The sequence below is a fragment of the Piliocolobus tephrosceles genome, chromosome 13, assembly GCF_002776525.5.
Source record: "Piliocolobus tephrosceles isolate RC106 chromosome 13, ASM277652v3, whole genome shotgun sequence".
Lineage (NCBI taxonomy): Eukaryota > Metazoa > Chordata > Mammalia > Primates > Cercopithecidae > Piliocolobus > Piliocolobus tephrosceles.
In genome coordinates, this window is record NC_045446.1 from 5,258,184 (window position 1) to 5,277,334 (window position 19,151).

A 19,151-nucleotide genomic window follows, 5' to 3' on the forward strand; every position below is an offset into this window, starting at 1 on the left:
CTTCCCTTCCCCTCTCTCTCCTCCCTTCCCTCCTTTTTCTTCTTTCTTCCTTCTGTTCTCCCTTTGTTCCCTCCTTCCTCTTTTCCTTCCTCCACCCCTTCGTTCTTCCTTTCCCTTCAACAGACAGATGTTTGGGTGCCTTTTTTGTACCATATCTGTGCTATACAACAAGATTTTAACAATAAGACTCCATTTCAGTCCACAGGGAGCTCACAGACTAGAGGAAAACTCAAGCAGGTGATGATAGGACAAGATGTGTGACAGGGGCAGGTGCACAGGGCTGTGGGGGCCCCGAGGAGGTCACCTAACCCAGCCTGGGGCCAGGGAAGGCTTCCAGAAGAAACAACATGTCCCCAGTCCCTGCCAAGGGATTCTTTATGGGGCTGGTGTTGAATATGCACTTTAGGATTGGTTAAAACACATGCTGGTCACAGTGGGTAGCCACACCACCACCAGTATGGTGAGCATTAAAGGGACTGACCAGCCAGCATGGTGGCTCACGCCTGTAATCCCAGCACTGTGGGAGGCCAAGATGCGGGGATCACCTGAGGTCAGGAGTTCGAGATCAGCCTGGCCACCACGGCAAAACCCCGTCTCCACTAAAAATACAAAAATTAGCTGAGTGTGGTAGCGTGCACCTGTAGTCCCAGCTACTTGGGAGGCTGAAGCATGAGAATCTCCTGAGCCGGGGAGGTGGAGGTTGCAGTGAACTGAGATTACACCACTGCATTCCAGCCTGGGCAACAGAGTGAGACTCCATCTCAAAATAAATAAGTAAATAAATAAATAAATAAATACACTGACCATGTCCTGGAGACCCTCCAGAGCCACTGGGACTCACGCACACTTGCAGGCACGTATGTAGGTGCAGCCACTTTGGAAATCTGTAAGGCAACTTCTGATAAAGATAAGTTTCTACTTACCCTAGGACCCAGCAGCTCCACACTGAGCCTATAGTACAAAACCTAGCACGCGTGTCCCTCAACACACTTGTACATGAATGTTCATAGCAGCTTTATTCAAAGTCATCAAAACCTAAAAACAACCAACGTGTCTGCCCACAGTAGACCTTGCATGTCCACCCAGCGGAAGCCCGTTCACCGTGAAAGGTGGATATACATGGACGGTGGATATACACAGCCACGGATGGACCTGATGGGCACCATGCTAACAAAGCCAGATGTGAAAAGAGGAACACGCTGTATGTTTCTCTCATAACAAAATTCAAAAAGAGGCCAAACTCATCTATGGTGATGGAAATCAGGGCAGTGGGTACCCGGACGAGAGAGAAGTTAGTGAAATTAGTCCCTGAGAGAGACTTCTGATATGCTAGAAAATGCTGTAACTTGGTCTCTAATTTGATGGTTACATGAATATATATGTTGAGATACACACTTTATGTCCTTTGCCATATGTAAATTACACTTCAGGTTTAAAATTCGATTAAGTGAAAAAAAGAGGCCACTATAGCCAGGGAGAGCCCTGGGCCACAAACCAGGGTCTTTTAAAGTGGAGTCAGCAGGAAAGGACACAGGACACAGGAGGGTTGGGGGCAAGGACTGGGGTGCAGATAGAGGCTTCAGAGAATTCACAGTTCAGGGCAGTGAGGGAGCCCAGCAGAGGGGTCTGAGGGGTCCAAATAGGATCCTTGTTATTGTGCTTTAAAAAAAAAGTATGGCCTAGAAGCACTCCTAACTGCCATGGCCTAGTGACCACCTGACATGGAATGAACCCAGAGCTTGGAATTCTGGGCCTTGGAACTCATCGCAGTTGCCCTTATAAATCCTACAACATTTCAAACTTATCTGACTCCAGAACACATTCTTTTCTTGGTGCACCTGCCAACATTTCATGGAACACACTTTTGGAAAGAAAGGACTCCTTGATGAGGTAGCTGTTAAAAGGGTCATCATGCAGTGTGGTGATTCCTCAAAGACCTAGAACCAGAAATACCATTTGACCCAGCAATCCCATTACTGGGTATATACCCAAAGGAATATAAATCATTCTATTATAAAGACACACGCATGTGTATGTTTATTGCAGCATTATTCCCAATAGCAAAGACATTGAATCAACCCAAATGCCCATCAATGATAGATGGGATAAATAAAATGTGGTACATATACACCATGGAATACTATACAGCCATAAAAAGGAACAAGATCATGTCCTTGGTAGGGACATGGATGGAGCTGGAAGCCATTATCCTCAGCAAACTAACACAGGAACAGAAAACCAAACACTGCATGTCCCCACTTATAAGTGGGAGCTGAACAATGAGAACACATGGATACAGGGAGGGGAACATCACACACTGGGGCCTGTCAGAGGTTGTTGGGGAGCATTAGGATGAATACCTAATGCATGCAGGGTTTAATACCTAGGTGATGGGTTGGTAGGTGCAGTAAACCACCATGGCACATGTTTCCCTATGTAACAAACCTCCACGTCCTGCACATATATCCCAGAACTTAAAATTAAATTAAATTAATTTTTTTAAAAAAGGTCATCATGAAGCCCACGTAATGATGCAGGAAGGCAATGAGACACGGGAAGGCATGCAGGCTCCCAGAGCTGATTGATCATTGCTGACTAATTTCACTCCTTCCCAGAACCCAACCAAAGCCACAGCAAAGGGATTTTAAAGATGGAAATTCACAAGAATGTGAGTACAGAAAAGACAACTTCAGTAACCAAAGTTTACCAGATGGATGGAAGACAAATGAGTTAAAACTGCAACTCAACAGAATGGCTTGAGAAGACCACCATCGGGGGGAGCTGGGAAGATCAGGGTAGGGGCAGGAAAGAGCTTGTTCACGCAGCAGAGTCCTTCAAAAAGCCCCTCTGGAACTGAGGTGAAGAACCCACTACAATAGAGAGATTCCGTTGGAGCCCCAGCCCCTGCCAGCATTCACCACTAAGGGCTGTCCACTCTTCTCTTTGGAAGAAGAATATAAGTTTATGTTCTGGGCCAGGCACAGTTTTGGGGCCAGCCACGCTACTGCTGCTGTCACTATGGCTCATTACCAAGCCATCGACTAGAAGTATGAGCCGTTCTGGGGGTGCTCAGAGAAGTGGGGGTGCTGCACACGCTAACCAAGATGTGGGCAGTCTTCTAAGAAGAGAAACCCAATAGTGCTTTGGTTTTCTAAAGCATCACTTAGGAGCTGCCAACCTAGAACATTCAGAAATAGAGCCACTCCATCTGGAATTGTGAGAGAAATAAAAGAGAAATATGAGACTATTATAGAAGAAAGTAAAAAATGCAAAGCAAACTTAATACATGCACTAGACCATTCTCACATTACCATAAGGAACTACCTGAGACTGGGTAATTTATAAAGAAAAGAGGTTTAATTGACTCACAGTTATGCATGACTGGGAGGCCTCAGGAAACTTACAATCATGGTAGAAGGTGAAGGGGAGCCAAGGCACGTCTCACATGGCAGCAGAAGAGAGTGTGAAGGGGGGAACTCCCGCACACTTTTAAACATCAGGACTCGTGAGAATTCACTCACTATCACAAGAACAGCAAGGGGGAAAATCCGCCCCCATGATCCAATCACCTCCTGCTCCACCAGACCCCTCCCCTGACACGTGGGGATTATAATTTGAGATGAGATTTGAGTGGGGACACACAGCCAGACCATGTCAGTTGGTATGAACCACCTCAGGAGGAGAAGCATGCTGACTAAGATTCTTCCAGTTGAAAAGACGCTGCACTGAAGAATGGTTTTGTATGACTTAAACAGTTTGCATGGCATATAATCTTTTCTCAACAGAGGCTGTAGAACTCTTTTAATATGTTAAGTTCACCTACCACACTTTAACTGTTACAAACACATATACTCAGAATCCCCAATAAAAACTCAATATAACTTTCAAAAAAATGGTTTATTTTCTGGAGAACATAATAAAGAAGGTTTACATACTAGGGGATTCCAGCACAGTGAGGGCCTGGAGACCTTGCCAAAAAATGTGAAGAGGTGCTCAGGTGACCCTTTGTACCCTGACCCGTTCCCTCACCCAGATCTTCCCCCTAGGCAGGCCACTGAAAGACCCTCCTCTGAGGCCTGTTCAGCCCAAGAGGAAAGACCTAAAGCTGTTTACATCAAGGGAACCTCAAAAAACATCCCATATCATCCTACAATGAAGGGTATGGTGGCCAAGCTCCACTCTTGAACTTCCAGTGAGCTCTTTGGTCTCCCATCCTGTCATAACCTGACAGCCAAAGGTTACCAGACTTCTGTGCACAGCCTCCAACATGAAAAGCAGAGACCAAAACATCAACAGAAACACATAACTGGGCAGAAACCGACTTTTCAGAAAAACAAAACAAAATAATAAAACAAAAATTTTTTCTTTTTTTTTTTTTTTTAGACAGAGTTACTCTGTCACCCAGGCTGGAGTACAGTGGCATGATCTTGGCTCACTGCAACTTCCACGTCCTGGGTTCAAGCGATTCTCCTGCCTCAGCCTCCCTAGTAGCTGGGATTACAGGCACCTGCCACCGCACCCGGCTAATTTTTGTATTTTTAATAGAGATGGTGTTTCACCATATTGGTCAGGCTGGTCTTGAACTCCTGACCTCATGATCCACCCGCCTTGGCCTCCCAAAGTGCTGGGATTACAGCCATGAGCCACTGCACATGGCCAAAAAAAAAAAAACCACAAAAAACAAAAACAAAAAAAAAAAACTTTAATGACCATAGCAACAATAACAAGCTGTCCTCAATATCTTCAGTGAGAGAGGACATCACGTCTGAGAACAAGAACAGGATGTTATCAAAAGGAACATTCAGAGGATTTTTTTTTTCTAAATTTAAAAATCACAGCAGAAGTGAAAAACTCAGTAGAAGAGTTATAAAAGAAAGTTGAGAAAAATAGCCCAGAAAATAAAAGAAAGAAGAGAGGGAAGGGGGATTAGAAAGAGATAGAGAAGAAAAGAGAGAGGGGGGAAGAGGGAGGAAGGAAAAGAGAAGAGAGTAGATGGCAAGAATGAGGAGGAGAAATAAGGACAATGAGGCTGGGCGTGGTGGCTCATGCCTATAATCCCAGCATTTTAGGAGGCCAAGGTGGGCGGATCACTTGATGTCAGAAGTTCAAGACCAGCCTGCCCAACATGGCAAAATCCCACATCCACTTAAAAATATAAAAGTTAACCAGGTATGGTGGTGCGCACCTGTAATCCCAGCTATTTGGGAGGTTGAGGAACGAGAATCACTTGAACCTGGGAGTTGGAGGTTGCAGTGAGCTGAGATTGCACCACTGCACTCCAGCCCAGGTAACAGGGTAAGACTCTGTCTCAAAAAATATAAAAAAAGAAAAAAGAAAATCTAGAAAATAAGTACAGAAGATCCAACATCCAAATAACAGGAATAACAGGAACAGATGTACAAGAAATAACAGATATATAAGAAAGAGGAAATTGCAGGGAAGAAATCATCAATGAAATAATTCAGAGTAATTCCCTGGTACTAAAAACAAGGCCCACAAAATACCCAGCATAGGAGGTGAACACAGGCCTACCCCATGGACACATCACTGTGGAACTTTAGTACACCTGGGACAAAGAGAAGATTCTACAAACTTCCAGAGAGAAAAACCAGATGACATACCCAGGACTGGTTATCAAAATAGCTTCAGAATTCTCAGCAGCCACACTGGAAGCAAGAAAACAATGGAGCAATGCGTTTGAGCTTCTAAAGGGAAATTATTTCCCAACCCAACCTTCTGTGCCAGCCACATTATTAAGCAAGTGTGAAGGTGCAATCGAGATCCCTTCAGCTGTGTGAGGTCTCTAACAAATTTGCCTATGAGCCACACTTTCTCAGAAAGCTACTGAAGGATGTGCTACACCCAACTGAGAAGGTAAACCAAGAAAGAGAAGACTCGACATACAGGAAGTAGCAGGCGAAGGCAGTCCCCCAGAAGATCCCTGATGGCCATGATGCACTCCACATAGAAGGCTGCCAGTGCAGGTGACAGCTATGTGACAAGATTTCTGCTACCACTGTGCCCCTTTTTGACCTCAGGACAGAGTATGGGGTGAGGGTCTTATCTTTGCTTGGGTTATATTGACCAGAGGCTGACAAAGTTCCTGCTGTTTCTCCTGCTGGACTGCCTCTACCAACTGAGAACTTTGATCTATTCTTGAGAGCAGGAGCTGGCCACTGTGAGCTTAGAAGCCAATGATACGAAGCAACCAGCTCTCTTTGGCCATCCTTCTGCCATGATCCCAGAGGTCAGCCTCATCAGATAGCCCAGCTATCATGAGACCTCAGGTTCCCAGGGTTCACTCATGCATTTGTCCAATGACAGTCTGATCTTCAATTCTCTCAGAGAGGGGCAGAGCCTAGCTGGCTGCCCTGAGTTTGCCAGAACTCAGCTGGCCTTTGTATTTTATATTTTTCTGGGAGCTTTCAACTCTTGGTGACAACATTGCCATTTCCTTACACAATTTTCTTTGTGCTTCCTTCAATTTTTTAGAACTACACAAGGTGTTGTAAGCTTGTAGATGCTTGCAAGATGATCACCAAGCCTGTTCCTCCCCCATTCCTGGACACTCAGCTGGACTGCATTTCCCAGCCTCCCTTGCAGGTAGGTACAGGTACATGTCTGCATTCCATCCAATAGAATGTGATGGAAATGACGTCTACCACCTCCAGGCCTGCCTAAAAAAGCTTCCTACACAATCCAGTCTGCTCTTTCTGTTCGCTCCTCTGCTGATCCAATGCAGTGCACCAGATGGAGGACTCCATGGCTGTAGGGGATGGCAGAGCCACTCAGAAAAAAAGGCCTGGGTCCCTGCATGGCTGCATGGAGCAGAGCCCAACCCAACCTGCCCTGCACTGTCATGAACAAGAGATACACACGTATTGAATTAGGGTGCTACAATTAGTTGTTGCTTGTTAAAACAGTTAATATACCCTGATTAATAAAGGATATTTGCATAGGTGGTAAAACTCTAAAGGAAAATATAGGCCATTAGTTTTAGGAGCGAGTTTCCTGACACAGAGGAGGTAGGTACTTGGGAAATGGCTTTGCTGAACAAACGAATGCACAAACACAATTGCTCTTTGACCGTGGCTTCAAAGTCTTGTCCACACAAGCGTGTGGCCTGGAGGGGAACAGGAAAAATGTAGACAGTTGATTTGTCAGCGTAGTGGGAATGTGGGTGAAATTTTTCCTGTTATTGTTAGGATAAAGTTATTTTGCAATAAATACGTAGAGAATGTGGAGTCAGGCTCTCCCGCATTCTGTGTGGCATGTGTAAAAACATTTAGGCATGCAGCGCTCCAAACAGATGTTTCTTTGCAAGCAAGAGCTCATTTCTCCCGAAAGCAGTCAGGATCCAGCCACCAGGCATCCCCCTCCTCCAGCAGCCCAGCTCTCCAAACCCACCCTCCCCAGTCCCAGCCTACACAAGGTCCTCAGCCCTCAGCCCTGCCCCCAGATGGAAGGCCCTGCCTTCTGCCACCACAACACATTCTGCAGCCTCAAGGCTGAGTTCAGTGTCACCAATGCAGAGCTCTCCACCCATCCTATGTCCCCATAGGTCTTTGACCCTCTGTAGTGGGCATCTGCCCATTCAGCCTGGCAGTGCCCAGAAGACAGCTTGCCTGGGGTGAAGGGATGAGGGCCCCCTAGTCAGACCAACCAGGTCCGCACCCTAGATGCCCACTGACCAGCTCAGGGGTGGGAGCAAGTTGCTTTGCCTCTCTGAAGCCCAGGGACCATGACAGCCCCTTCCTGAAGGATGTTTGTGAAGAGCAGATGAAAGGATGCATGGAATGTTCTTAGAAAGGCCCCTGGCCCATATGGATCACTCAATAAGCCTTGGTCCCGGGACTGTCCTCAGAAGTAGAGACTGCATCTGTGTCTGGCTCTTACAAGGACCTGTTAACCCCTCAAGGGTGATGCCCACATGCTCCTCCCTGGTAACTTGCCTGGAGTCCAGCACTCAGTGAGCTGCTCATGGAACAGAACCAAGAGCTTGACCAGCTGCAGAGGAGCTGAGTTAAGCCTGTGTCTGTTGATGGCCACTTGGCCACTGGATTCGAGGCAGGATGCACTGGCACCTTGGGACTGCCCTCACCATCAGTCCTGCCTTGCCCGGAGGGCTGGGCCAGGAGAAGCTGGCCAGTGCAGGGGCCAGCCAGAAAGCATGTCCTGGGGAATGGCCAAAAAAACTAAGGATATGTACCCAAAGAAGAGAAGACCTGGAAGAAGATTCTATCTACCCAGAAACGGTGGTTGAGCACCTACTATGTTCCAGGTACTGTTCTCAAATGAGTGAGACAGAGAGCAAGACAGACAGATGGCCTGCCCTTGTGGGCTTGCATTCTGGACATTAAATTAAAAATAGAACCAGACAAAATCCAATTAATAAAAAATAGAACCAGACAATATAATAAATAAAAAATAGAACTAGACAATCCAATTAAAAAATAGAACCAGACAATCCAATAAATAGATACATAAAGCAACATCAGCTGGTACTAAATTCTATAATGAAAACTAAGGCAGGCTAGCAGAAGAATAGAGAGTGCTGAGCCAGGCCAGGTTGGCAGGGTTGAGGGGGTGGTTTGGTGTCAAGGAAGGCATTTCCCAGCAGGTGACAGTTGAAGGAAATGAGTGAGCTATCATCTGGGTGTGTACGTGGTTTGCTAACCCTGCCCTGCCTGCACACGTGCCAAAGGGAACTACATTTCCCAGAGCCCTTTGCCCTCTGGCTTCTGGGTAGGTTCAGCCAATGGGAGGCCCCAGGGTAAGAGTGGAGGCTGGGAGGAAGCAGAATCTCAGCTACTTTCTCCCCTCTCTCCCTGTTCCCTGTGGCAGTCCCAGCAGGTTGGTGTGGGACACAATGCTCTAAGGTGAAGCAAGGTTCCATTTCTCCTCAGCTGTCTTCTCTCTCTTTTCTGTCATTGGGACTTCTTTTTCCTCAACCCCATCCTCCTTTGCTCCCTTGGCTCATAAGTGAGAAGGAGCTAATTGACTGACTGGAGGAGCCAAAGATTCCCAACAGGCACTTGCCTAAGGCTCTGCCCTTAAAATCACTCAGGCATCTGATGTGTTCATTTTCTTATTTTCCAAACCTAACAAAAACGAAAACAAAATTATGTCACCACATGACTATACGGTCAACAGCCTAGCTGAAGAATCCCAGACCTCCCTGAGATGCACGCCAGCCCCAGAGATGCGTAGTAGACTCATCTCTCCTCCAGTCAGAACCGTGCTGCACCCACACAAGTGCATTTGGGGGACCCATTTGGACAGTCCAGGGCTGTGTGTGCTGTAGAAATGGGGGCAACACTTCCCATCCCTGTGGTGGTTAATTTTATGTGTCAACTTGTGATGTGGTTTGGCTCTGTGTCCCCACCTAAATCTCACCTTTAATTGTAATAATTCCCATATGTCGTGGGAGGGACCTGGTGGGAGGTAACTGGATCATGGGGGCAGGCTTTTCCCATGTTGGTCTCATGATACTGAATAAGTCTCACAAGATCTGACGGTTTTACAAAGGGGAGTGCCCTGCACACGCTCCCTCTTGCCTGCTGCCATGCAAGATGTGACTTTGCTCCTCCTCTGCCTTCTGCCATGATAGTGAGGCCTCTCCAGCCACGTGCAACTGTAAGTCCATCAAACCTCTTTTTTTTTGGTTTTTTTTTTTTTTTTTGAGACGGAGTCTTGCTGTGTCTCCTGGGCTGGAGTGCAGTGGCCGGATCTCAGCTCGCTGCAAGCTCCGCCTCCCGGGTTCATGCCATTCTCCTGCCTCAGCCTCCGGAGCAGCTGGGACTACAGGCGCCCGCCACCTCGCCCGGCTAGTTTTTTGTATTTTTAGTAGAGACGGGGTTTCACCGTGTTAGCCAGGATGGTCTCGATCTCCTGACCTCATGATCCGCCCGTCTCGGCCTCCCAAAGTGCTGGGATTACAGGCTTGAGCCACCACGCCCAGCCCAAACCTCGTTTTCTTTATACATTACCCAGTCTTGAGTAATGTCTTTATGAGCAGCTTGAAAATAGACTAATGCAACTTGAATGGGACACAGGATGCCCAGATATTTGGTCAAGCATGATTCCGGGTGTTTCTGCAAGAGTGTTTTGGATGAGATGAGCATTTAAACTGGAGGATGTTCGGTAAAGCAACGTGCCCTCCCTAATGTGGGTAGGCCTTACCCAGTCAGTGGACGGCCTGATTAGAACCCAAACACAAGAGTGAATTCTGCTGCAGACGGCCTTCAGGCTCCATCTGCAAGGTCAGCTCCACCTGCTTCTACCACAGACAGCCTTCAGACTAAAACCATGGCATCGGTTTTCCCCACTCTCCAGCCTGTGGACTCACCCTGTGGATTTTGGACTTGCCAGCTTCCAATATGGTTCAAGCCAATTCCTCATCATAAATCTCTGTCTGTATATCAGCACATCCTATGGGTTCAGTTTCTCTGGAGAACACTGACCAATCCAATCACCATTACTCCTGATGAGTTGCTGGTGAAGCCCCTTAAGGAAAACTTCTTTTACAAATGAGAGCTAGGGAAAGATTTACGGTTCCTGAGCAACCAAAGTATTTTCTCCAACAGCCCTGAGAACCTTAAACCTTTCCTTCTTTCCAGGCTCCCATTGGCCGCCAGGAACTTGCAGGTTGGCTACAGCAACCATGGAGGACGTGGTGGGTTCCGTATCTGTCCCTGGACTCGCCTTCCTAACATAGCTGCTTTTTTCCCTTGGCCCTGACTTCCTAATTCTAGGTGAATGTTACTATTCCACTGCATGTTTTTCCCACAAAGTGCAGGGAGCTCAAAAACGCCAGGCCACATGTCTGAGGGTTTTCCCTCCCCTTCCTCTGGCCCCTGTCCAATCTGCTGGCTGGGAAGGAGCTGGCTGCATCTCTCCTTTTGAACTCCAACTCCGGAGGTGAGAAACTGGCTGGAGCCACCCCCAGGGCAGAAAGAGGAAAAAGGGCATCAGAAAGGCACGTGCTCAAGACTGCAATCAGGCAGCTGTCCACACTGTCACAGTGGGCACTCGCCAGGTACCAGGTGTATCAGTCAGGGTTCTCTAGAGAGACAGAACTAATATATCTACATGGGAGTGTATTAACTCACACAATCACAAGGTCCCACAATAGGCCGTCTGCAGGCTGAGGAGCAAGGAGAACAAAGAAATCCGAGTTCCAAAACTGAAGAACGTGGAGTCTGATGTTCGAGGAAAGGAAGTATCCACCACAGGAGAAAGATGCAGGCTGGGAGGCTAGGCCAGGCGCTCCTTTCACATTTTTCTGCCTGCTTTATATTCTAGCCTCGTGGGCAGCTGATTAGATGGTGCTCACCCAGATTAACAGTGGGTCTGCCTTTCCCAGCCCACTGACTCAAATGTTCATCTCCTTTGGCAACACCCTCGCAGACACACCCAGGAACAATACTTTGTGTCCTTCAGTCCAATCAAGTTAACACTCAGTATTAACCATCACACAGAGAGCTGGAGGAAGGGGGACCTGGGGTTGCGGGTGACGACATCAGGAAAGACATCGTGAGGAACCTGCTGCCGCCAATGTTAAGATCACCGCTGGGATGGCTTGGGCTGCTGGAGACAGCTCACTCAGGCCTGACGCCTCAGGGCGCCTGGGATATGGCGTCACCTGCCCCCAGCCCATGCCAGCTCCAGCCCACCTCAGCTTACCTCAAACTCCCATGAGCAGAAGGCTTTATAAAAGGTGGAATGTGAAACCCCCCGCCACCCATAAAGACACCCCAAATAGAGGCCCAGTAGCAGCCAAGCCCACGTCCTCGTCCTGCCCTGCCGTTGACTGAAAAGAGGGAGTAGGGGGAGACGGTGGCCATTTTTCACTGCCTGATTCCCTTGCTAATTTCTGTCCTTCTGAGGACATGATAGGAATAGCCGAAGGTCAGAGGGATTTGTGTTCCCGACAGGCAGCAAAATGCTTCCGAGGAGGTGGAGGATGTGGTGCTGGGCCAGGCCATCATTGTGGGCCCCAGCCTCAGAAAGATTCCAGGGAAGGGGGGACAGGCATTTGGGGGAAAGAGCTGTCCTTTAGACATCACAAAGGCTGGCTGTGTGTCCTCGCTGTTTCCAGACTTTTGGAGGTGGGGCAGCCTATGTCTATCTTATGAGTGAGGAGGTTAGAGCTAGGTTTCCTGGAAGGGTGCACGGGTCAGGGACTAGATGAAGCTGTGTAACAAAAGAGGCTCAGACCAGATAATAGCTTCATTCTCCTCCATCTGTTGCCTGCATCGTCTGCACTCCATGGAATCTCCCTTCTCCATCCTTAACAATGGGGGCAATAACTCCTCCCTACAGGAAAAGTGGAATCAGCCAGGCTTAGCCACCCCTAACAGGGCAGCACAGGGGCTCACTGATGCCCTTTCTCCTCTTTCTGCCCTGGGGACAGCTCCAGTCAGCTTCCCACCTCCGGAGTTCAAAGGAGAGATGCAGACACCAGTCACTGCCTGCCAGCGAGACCCATGTCCCATGCAATCCCAGCTGAGCTTGGCCAAGCCCTCTCTTACTCCACCACATTCTGGGCTCACAAAGCCCTGGGCTAGCACTCCATAACTCTGCAACTGGCACCCCAGTTTCTATGAGTACAGAGGTCCCCCTTATCCACAGGGAACACATTCCAAGACCGCCAGCGGAAGCCGGAAGGCATGAATAGTATCATATACAATTTTTGTGTACATATGTACCCTATATAAGTTTCTCCTGTACATGCGTACCATGATAAAGTTTTATCTAAAGAATAGACACCAAATGAGATTAACAATAACCAATAATAAAATAGAACAATTGTAACAATATGTCAACATCATTACTTTTTTTTTGGTGGGGGAGGGGGTCTCCCTCTGTTACACGGGCTGTAGTGCAGTGCTGCTATCTCGGCTCACTGCCACCTCCACCTCCCAGGTTCAAGCAATTCTCCTGACTCAGTTTCCTGAGTAGCTGGGACCGCAGGTGCCCACCACCTCGCCCAGTTAATTTCCGTATTTTTAGTAGAGACAGGGTCTTGCTATGTTAGCCAGCCTGGTCTCGAACTCCTGGCCTCAAGTGATCTGCCTACCCACAGCCTCCCAAAGTGCTGGGATTACGGGCGTGAGCCACCACGCCCAACCTCTGCAATCACTACTCTTGTGCTTTGGGGCCATTATTAAGTAAAAGAAGAGGAGGGTATCTTAAACACAAGCCCTGCAATATGGAGACAGTGGATCCCACAACTGAGAGGGCTCCCAAGTAACTCATCAAGGTGTGGAGGCGCTGGACAATGGGATCACTCACGCTTCAAGGGGGACTGAGCAAGACGGAACGGGATTTCATCCCACGACTCAGAATGGCATGCCACTTAAAACTGAGGAATTATTTACTTATGAAATTTTCCATTTAATATTTTCAGACTGCAGTTGACTCCAGGTAACTGAAACTGCAGAAAGTGGACCTGTGGATGAGGAGGGGCTAGTGTAGGTTTATTGAGAGCCCCCAACGTGGCTTGACTAGGAAAGGGACAGGCACCTTGGATGCCTCACTGAAGCCCCTCAGGGAGCCTCCCCCTTTTTCTAGTCTCTTTTAGGCTGGAGGTGGCTGATGGGTTGGCAGACGCAGACCTGGCAGGACCGGTGAGGGTGCCTGTGCTTCTTGAGAACGCAGGGGCTCTCATCACCTCTGGGTCTCAGCTTTGTGGCTTTATCTGGTTCTAGAGACAGGAAAGTCCCATGGGACATGCTGTCCTACGCATCCTGGGGAAGTTTTGGGACTTTGTTTTAAAAACTTTAATGCAGGCCAGGCACAGTGGTTCACACGTATAATCCCAGCACTTTGGGAGGCCGAGGTGGGTAGATCACCTGAGGTCAGGAGTTCAAGACCAGCCTGGCCAAGATGGTGAAACCCTGTATCCACTAAAAACACAAAAATCAGCCGGGCGTGGTGACGCGTGCCTGTAATCCCAGCTACTCGGGAGGCTGAGGCAGGAGAATTGCTTGAACCCAGGAGGCAGAGGTTGCAGTGAACAGAGATCACACCACTGCACCCCAGCCTGGGTGACAGAGCGAGACTCCATCTTGAAAAAAAAAAGAAAAAATAAAACGCAACCTGCCAGCGCTGGAGGGCTCTGTGTGCTTAGGCTGTGTGCTGAGGGCTTTGAGGAACATGGTCGTTCTGTCCTTTTCTTACAGATGGAAGCTGGGCCCCAGGCTTAGCACACGTGCCCAGGCCACCCAGGTAGAGGTGGAGGGCATGGGATTCCAGCCCAGGCCATCGCTGTCTCCGAACATATTGCTGGAACAACCTCCCTGTCAGGTGAGTCTGTGCACAATCCCTTCTCCCTCGCTACCCTCTCCCTGCCTCCTGGCCCCTCCAGTACCACACCCAAGACCCTCAGTGGGTGCCTGAAGCCCACTGTTGGGCTCTGTTTTCTCCAAGGACTTCCCCACACCCCCATCAAGCATCTGGGCCCCATTCTGTGCCCTGAGTGCTTGGCATCTCCAGAACCCCTCTGCCCTGCTTCTCCAGGACCCAAAACTGCTCTCTCCCTCCTCACCCCAACCCCACTTCTGGTAACAAGCATGTAATTCCCCACCTTTTGCTCACACTCCACACACACACATTGCTGGATCCCTGGTGACTATCCCTGGGCTCTCTCCTGAACCAGCGGTGGGGGGCCTACATTTTACCCCTGCAACTGTCTCAGACCTCTGCTTCCTCTCACAGAACTGTTACAGTCCCAGCCCCCCAAGCCTCTGCCCAAGTGTCTGCCCAGCCTCCTCCCACCCCATCAATCAGTCACCTACGTCACTCCCAGGAGCCATTCTCAGATGCAGGTCCAGGAGCAGCACTCCCTTCCTTAAATGCCCTTGATAGCCCCCTCCTGCCTGTACACCAAAATCCAAACTCCTAGGCAACCCTCAAAACCCTCACAATTTGGACCCGACCTGCCTTGCCATCATACGTCTTCATCTCCTCCTCTATGCACTAGCGTCTGAACCAGAGGGTCTCAAGTTTTGCAGAGTATGGGAATCATGCAGGGGAATTGCTAATCATATTCCTGGGCCCTGCTCTTGGAATCCAGCTGGTCTTCAGGCCTGGGAATCTACATGTGTCACCAGCTCCCTAGGTGATCTGGGGAGACCTGCAGAGGATCATGTCCTGAGCTTGCCAGGAGCTCTGCAGCTTCCAGGCCCTTGCTCACATCGTTCCTTCTGCCTGGAATGCTGTTCCCTTCCTACTGGCCTAGCAGAGTCCCCCCAGTCCTACCTCTAGGGACACCTGCTCCAGAAAGCCTCCCGCAGACCCCAAGAGTGAGCAGCACCCCTTCCCTTGTGTGTGTTCCAGGGCACTCTGCCCTCTCTTACAGCCTAAGACTGTCTTCCCAATGTGGGAGCTATTTACATGCCATCAGTGTTTGTTTGTTTGTTTGTTTGTTTATTGAGACAGGCTCTCTCTCACTCTGTCACCCAAGGTGGAGTGCAGTGGTGCAATCTCAGCTCACTACAGCCTTGACCTCCCAGGCTCAAGCAATCCTCCCACCTCAGCTTCCCCAGTAGCTGAGACCACAGGCACGTGCCACCATGCCGGCTAATTCTTTTGTATTCTTAGTAGAGATGGGGTTTCACCATGTTGCCCAGGCTGGCCCCAAATCCCTGGGCTCAAATAATCCTCCCACAGTGCTGGGATTGCAGGTGTGAGCCCCCACTCCTGGCCTCCGTGCCATCCTTTACTCACTCATCTGGGAGCCGTTGGAGGCAGGGGACACCCCACCCAATCCCCAAGGCCGGGGCTTGTAAGTGGGAGCAGGTGCACTCTGAGGCTCCAGCCCTTGTCAGGGTTCCTGGCCCTCCCTGCCACCAGTACACTGCTGGGGATCCCTCTGCAGGCACATCGGGCTTAAAAAGGAAATACACTATATCATGACTTCACTTCTTTTATTTTTAGAACAAGTGACTCATCTCCACCACGGGGGCTCTGTGAGCTGCTCCCGGGCGGACTTACAGAGGCCAAGCAGGGAGTGAGAGGCTCGAGAGGGCTGCAGCTGCCCCTGCCCACACCCTGGGGCCCACGAGTGGCTGAAATGCAAGGCAGTCAGTCGCTCCCACCGACCTGCCCCTCCAAAATAGCAAGTCTGGAGAAGCCGGGCACCTGTAGAAGAGGCAGCTGCAGCAGAGGGTGCATCCATCTCATCCCGCCTAGGAGGGGAGATGTGGATGAGACCAGGGAGTTGTTTCTCAGGGCCTCACCTCGCCATCTTTTCCTCCACATGCAGACCGGCCACTGCCATGGCCACAGCCACGGGCTGCCCAGGTGTGTTGCACCTGCCTGGCTGCATCCTTCCTCACATACCTGCCTCCACAGAAGAACGGCTGGGAGCACTCTGGGGGCCCAGAAGAGCTAGCCCTTTCCCAGGGCTGTGACCCCTTTGGTGGGGGAATGGGGAGGAGGAATTCCTGGTGATGAGATCCGTGCCCAGGACCGAGGATCCACAGTTCACCTTTGCCCTGCCTCAGTCCACCTCACCCCTGGGTGTGATAGCTCATTCCTGTAATCCCAGCAGTTTGGGAGACCAAGGCAGGTGGATTGTTTAGCCCAGAAGTTCAAGACCATCCTGGGCAACATTGTGAGACCCTATCTCTGCAAAAAAAAAATATATATATATTGGCCACCTGAGACAGGAGGATCATTTGAGCCTGGGAAGTGGAGGTTGCAGTAAGCCTTGATTGCACCACTGCACCCAGCCTGGGCAACAGAGCAAGACCCTGTCTCAAAAAGTAAGGGAACAGCAGCTCCCTAAGCTTACTACTACTACCCTTAACTACTCATTTCCTACAGCCTTGCTCACTGTACTTTCCAATCTGTGTAACCCACTTGTTTCTTCATTTTTAAAAAATGTGTGCTCATTACAGGAAAACTAGAAAATCCACAAAAACTTCATATGGGGCAATAGGATGGGGTATATACACGTGCTATTAATTATGGGAGAAAATGGGGTGGGTGGGAGAAGACGTTTACATTTGCCTGGAAGCACATGGGATAGCTCTGGATGAGACACAAGAAACAGGTAGCTCGGGCTGCATTGATGGAGGGAGACAAGATGGCTTGGGGGAGACAGAATCCTTGCTCATGGTATATCCTTCTGCAGTTTTCAAGAAAGAGGAGGAGAAAGAGAAGAAACAGGGAATGAAGATGCAGAAATTAGGAAACAGTCCCCAGAACCACCCTCACTTCTGACAGCAATTGCAAGTTCAGGGATCCTTAAGTTCATCATCCTCCATTTCAATAACTCACTGAAAGTTGTAATGGTTAGTTATGGTTTATTACAGTGAAAGGATTAAAATCAGCCAAGGGAAGACATGCATGGGGCAGAGTGCAAGGAAGTTCCAATCTCCTTCTCCCAGTGGAGTTATGGACCACATGCATTCATCCCAGCAATGGTGCGTGACAAGATGCATGGAGTATTGCCAAGCAGAGATGTCCCCGGAGCCTTGGTGTCCAGAGTTTTTACTAGGGCTTGACCACGAACACATGGTCATGATGGACTGATGCCCAAGTGACTGACCCTTACTCTTCTGCCCCTCCAGAGGTCAAATGGAGACCACATGACCCAAACTCCCCCTCACAACAGGCAAACAAAGATGCTCATCTCAAGCAGGACATCCCAAGGGCCTGGAGATCCCCTCCTAGGAACCAAGGACAAAGACTAGACTTCTATTTGGGTCAGATTAATTCTTTACTACACAGAAAGTCCTATAAACAGGATGACCAGCCATCCCAATGTGGCCAAGACCCTCCCCATTTTAGTGTTGAAAGTCCCATGGCCCAGGGAATACCTCCACCCTAATTCCTCACCCTACATGGAGGCACCCACCATCGCCACCTGCAAAAAAATGCGATGGCTTTTTTCTGTGTCTTCTTGACTGCACTGTAGTGACAGGTACAGGAGCACAGGACTTGGCAGCCATGGGGAAGGAGAGTCAGCTTCTGTGCTCTGAAAGTCCAAGTGGAATCCCCAGCCCACAGTGGTCCCCAGCTGCAGCCCCTCCAGCAAGGCTGTTCCTCTAGCTTATCCAGGCCTCCTACTCTCAGCAACATGACAAAGCCACCAGCTTCCCCTGCAGGTCACCTGGGCCCTGCAGGCTGGACACCAGCTTAGTGTGGGCTTCTCCACCAGCCTTGACGCTGTCAGGGTCTCGTGTCCATAATAAATCTCGTCTAGAGCACCCATGGCGATTGCACATTAGAACAGACTAAAGGAAATCATGGTGAACCCCAACTTGATCATCCACAGTGGCCAACCATGTTTCTGCTCCTTATGTTGCTCTTATAAATGGGGTCTTTCATGCTTCTCATCTCCTAATGAATTGCTGTGTGTATGGTTTCTCTGTATTGATCTAGACCCACTCACTTGGCTGAATTCTGGTATTAGCATTTGTAATTGCTTTCAGTTGATTCTCTTCCATTTTCCAAGAAAATCATCCATCTCTCTGTAAATAATGATTTTCCTTCCCAGTGCTTGCACCTCTGATTTCTTCCTCTTTTCTAATTGTTTTTCTAATATCCAACCATCCTTGCATTTCTGGAATCCATTCCACTCAGTTGTTGCAATGATTTATTCCACTAATGTGCTGCTTAATTCAGGGACTTAATATTTTTACATCAATGTTCCCGAGCAACACTGGTATCACTGGTATGTGTTTTCCCTTTCCATGCCATCTATGATGGATCTTGGCATCAATGATAGGCTTGTTACAGAAAAAGAAGTTAAAAAGTTTCTTCTTTTATGTTTTAGAACAGTTTAAATAGTGTTACCTGTTCCTTTTTGGTGTGGTTGGATCCTCCTATAAAACATTCTGGGCCTGATGCCTTTGTTGTTGTTGTTGTTGTTGTTTTAAGGAAGGTTGACTTTGACAACTTTCTATTTCTTCTGTGGTAATCAATTTGTTTAGACTTTATTTTGAGACAGAGTCTCGCTCTGTTGCCCAGGCTGGAGTGCAGTGGCGTGATCTCAGTTCACTGCAAGCTCTACCTCCTGGGTTCGTACCATTCTCCTGCCTTAGCCTTCCGAGTATCTGGACTACAGGTGCCCGCCACCACGCCCAGCTAACTTTTTTGTGTGTTTTTAGTAGAGACGAGGTTTTACCATGTTTGCC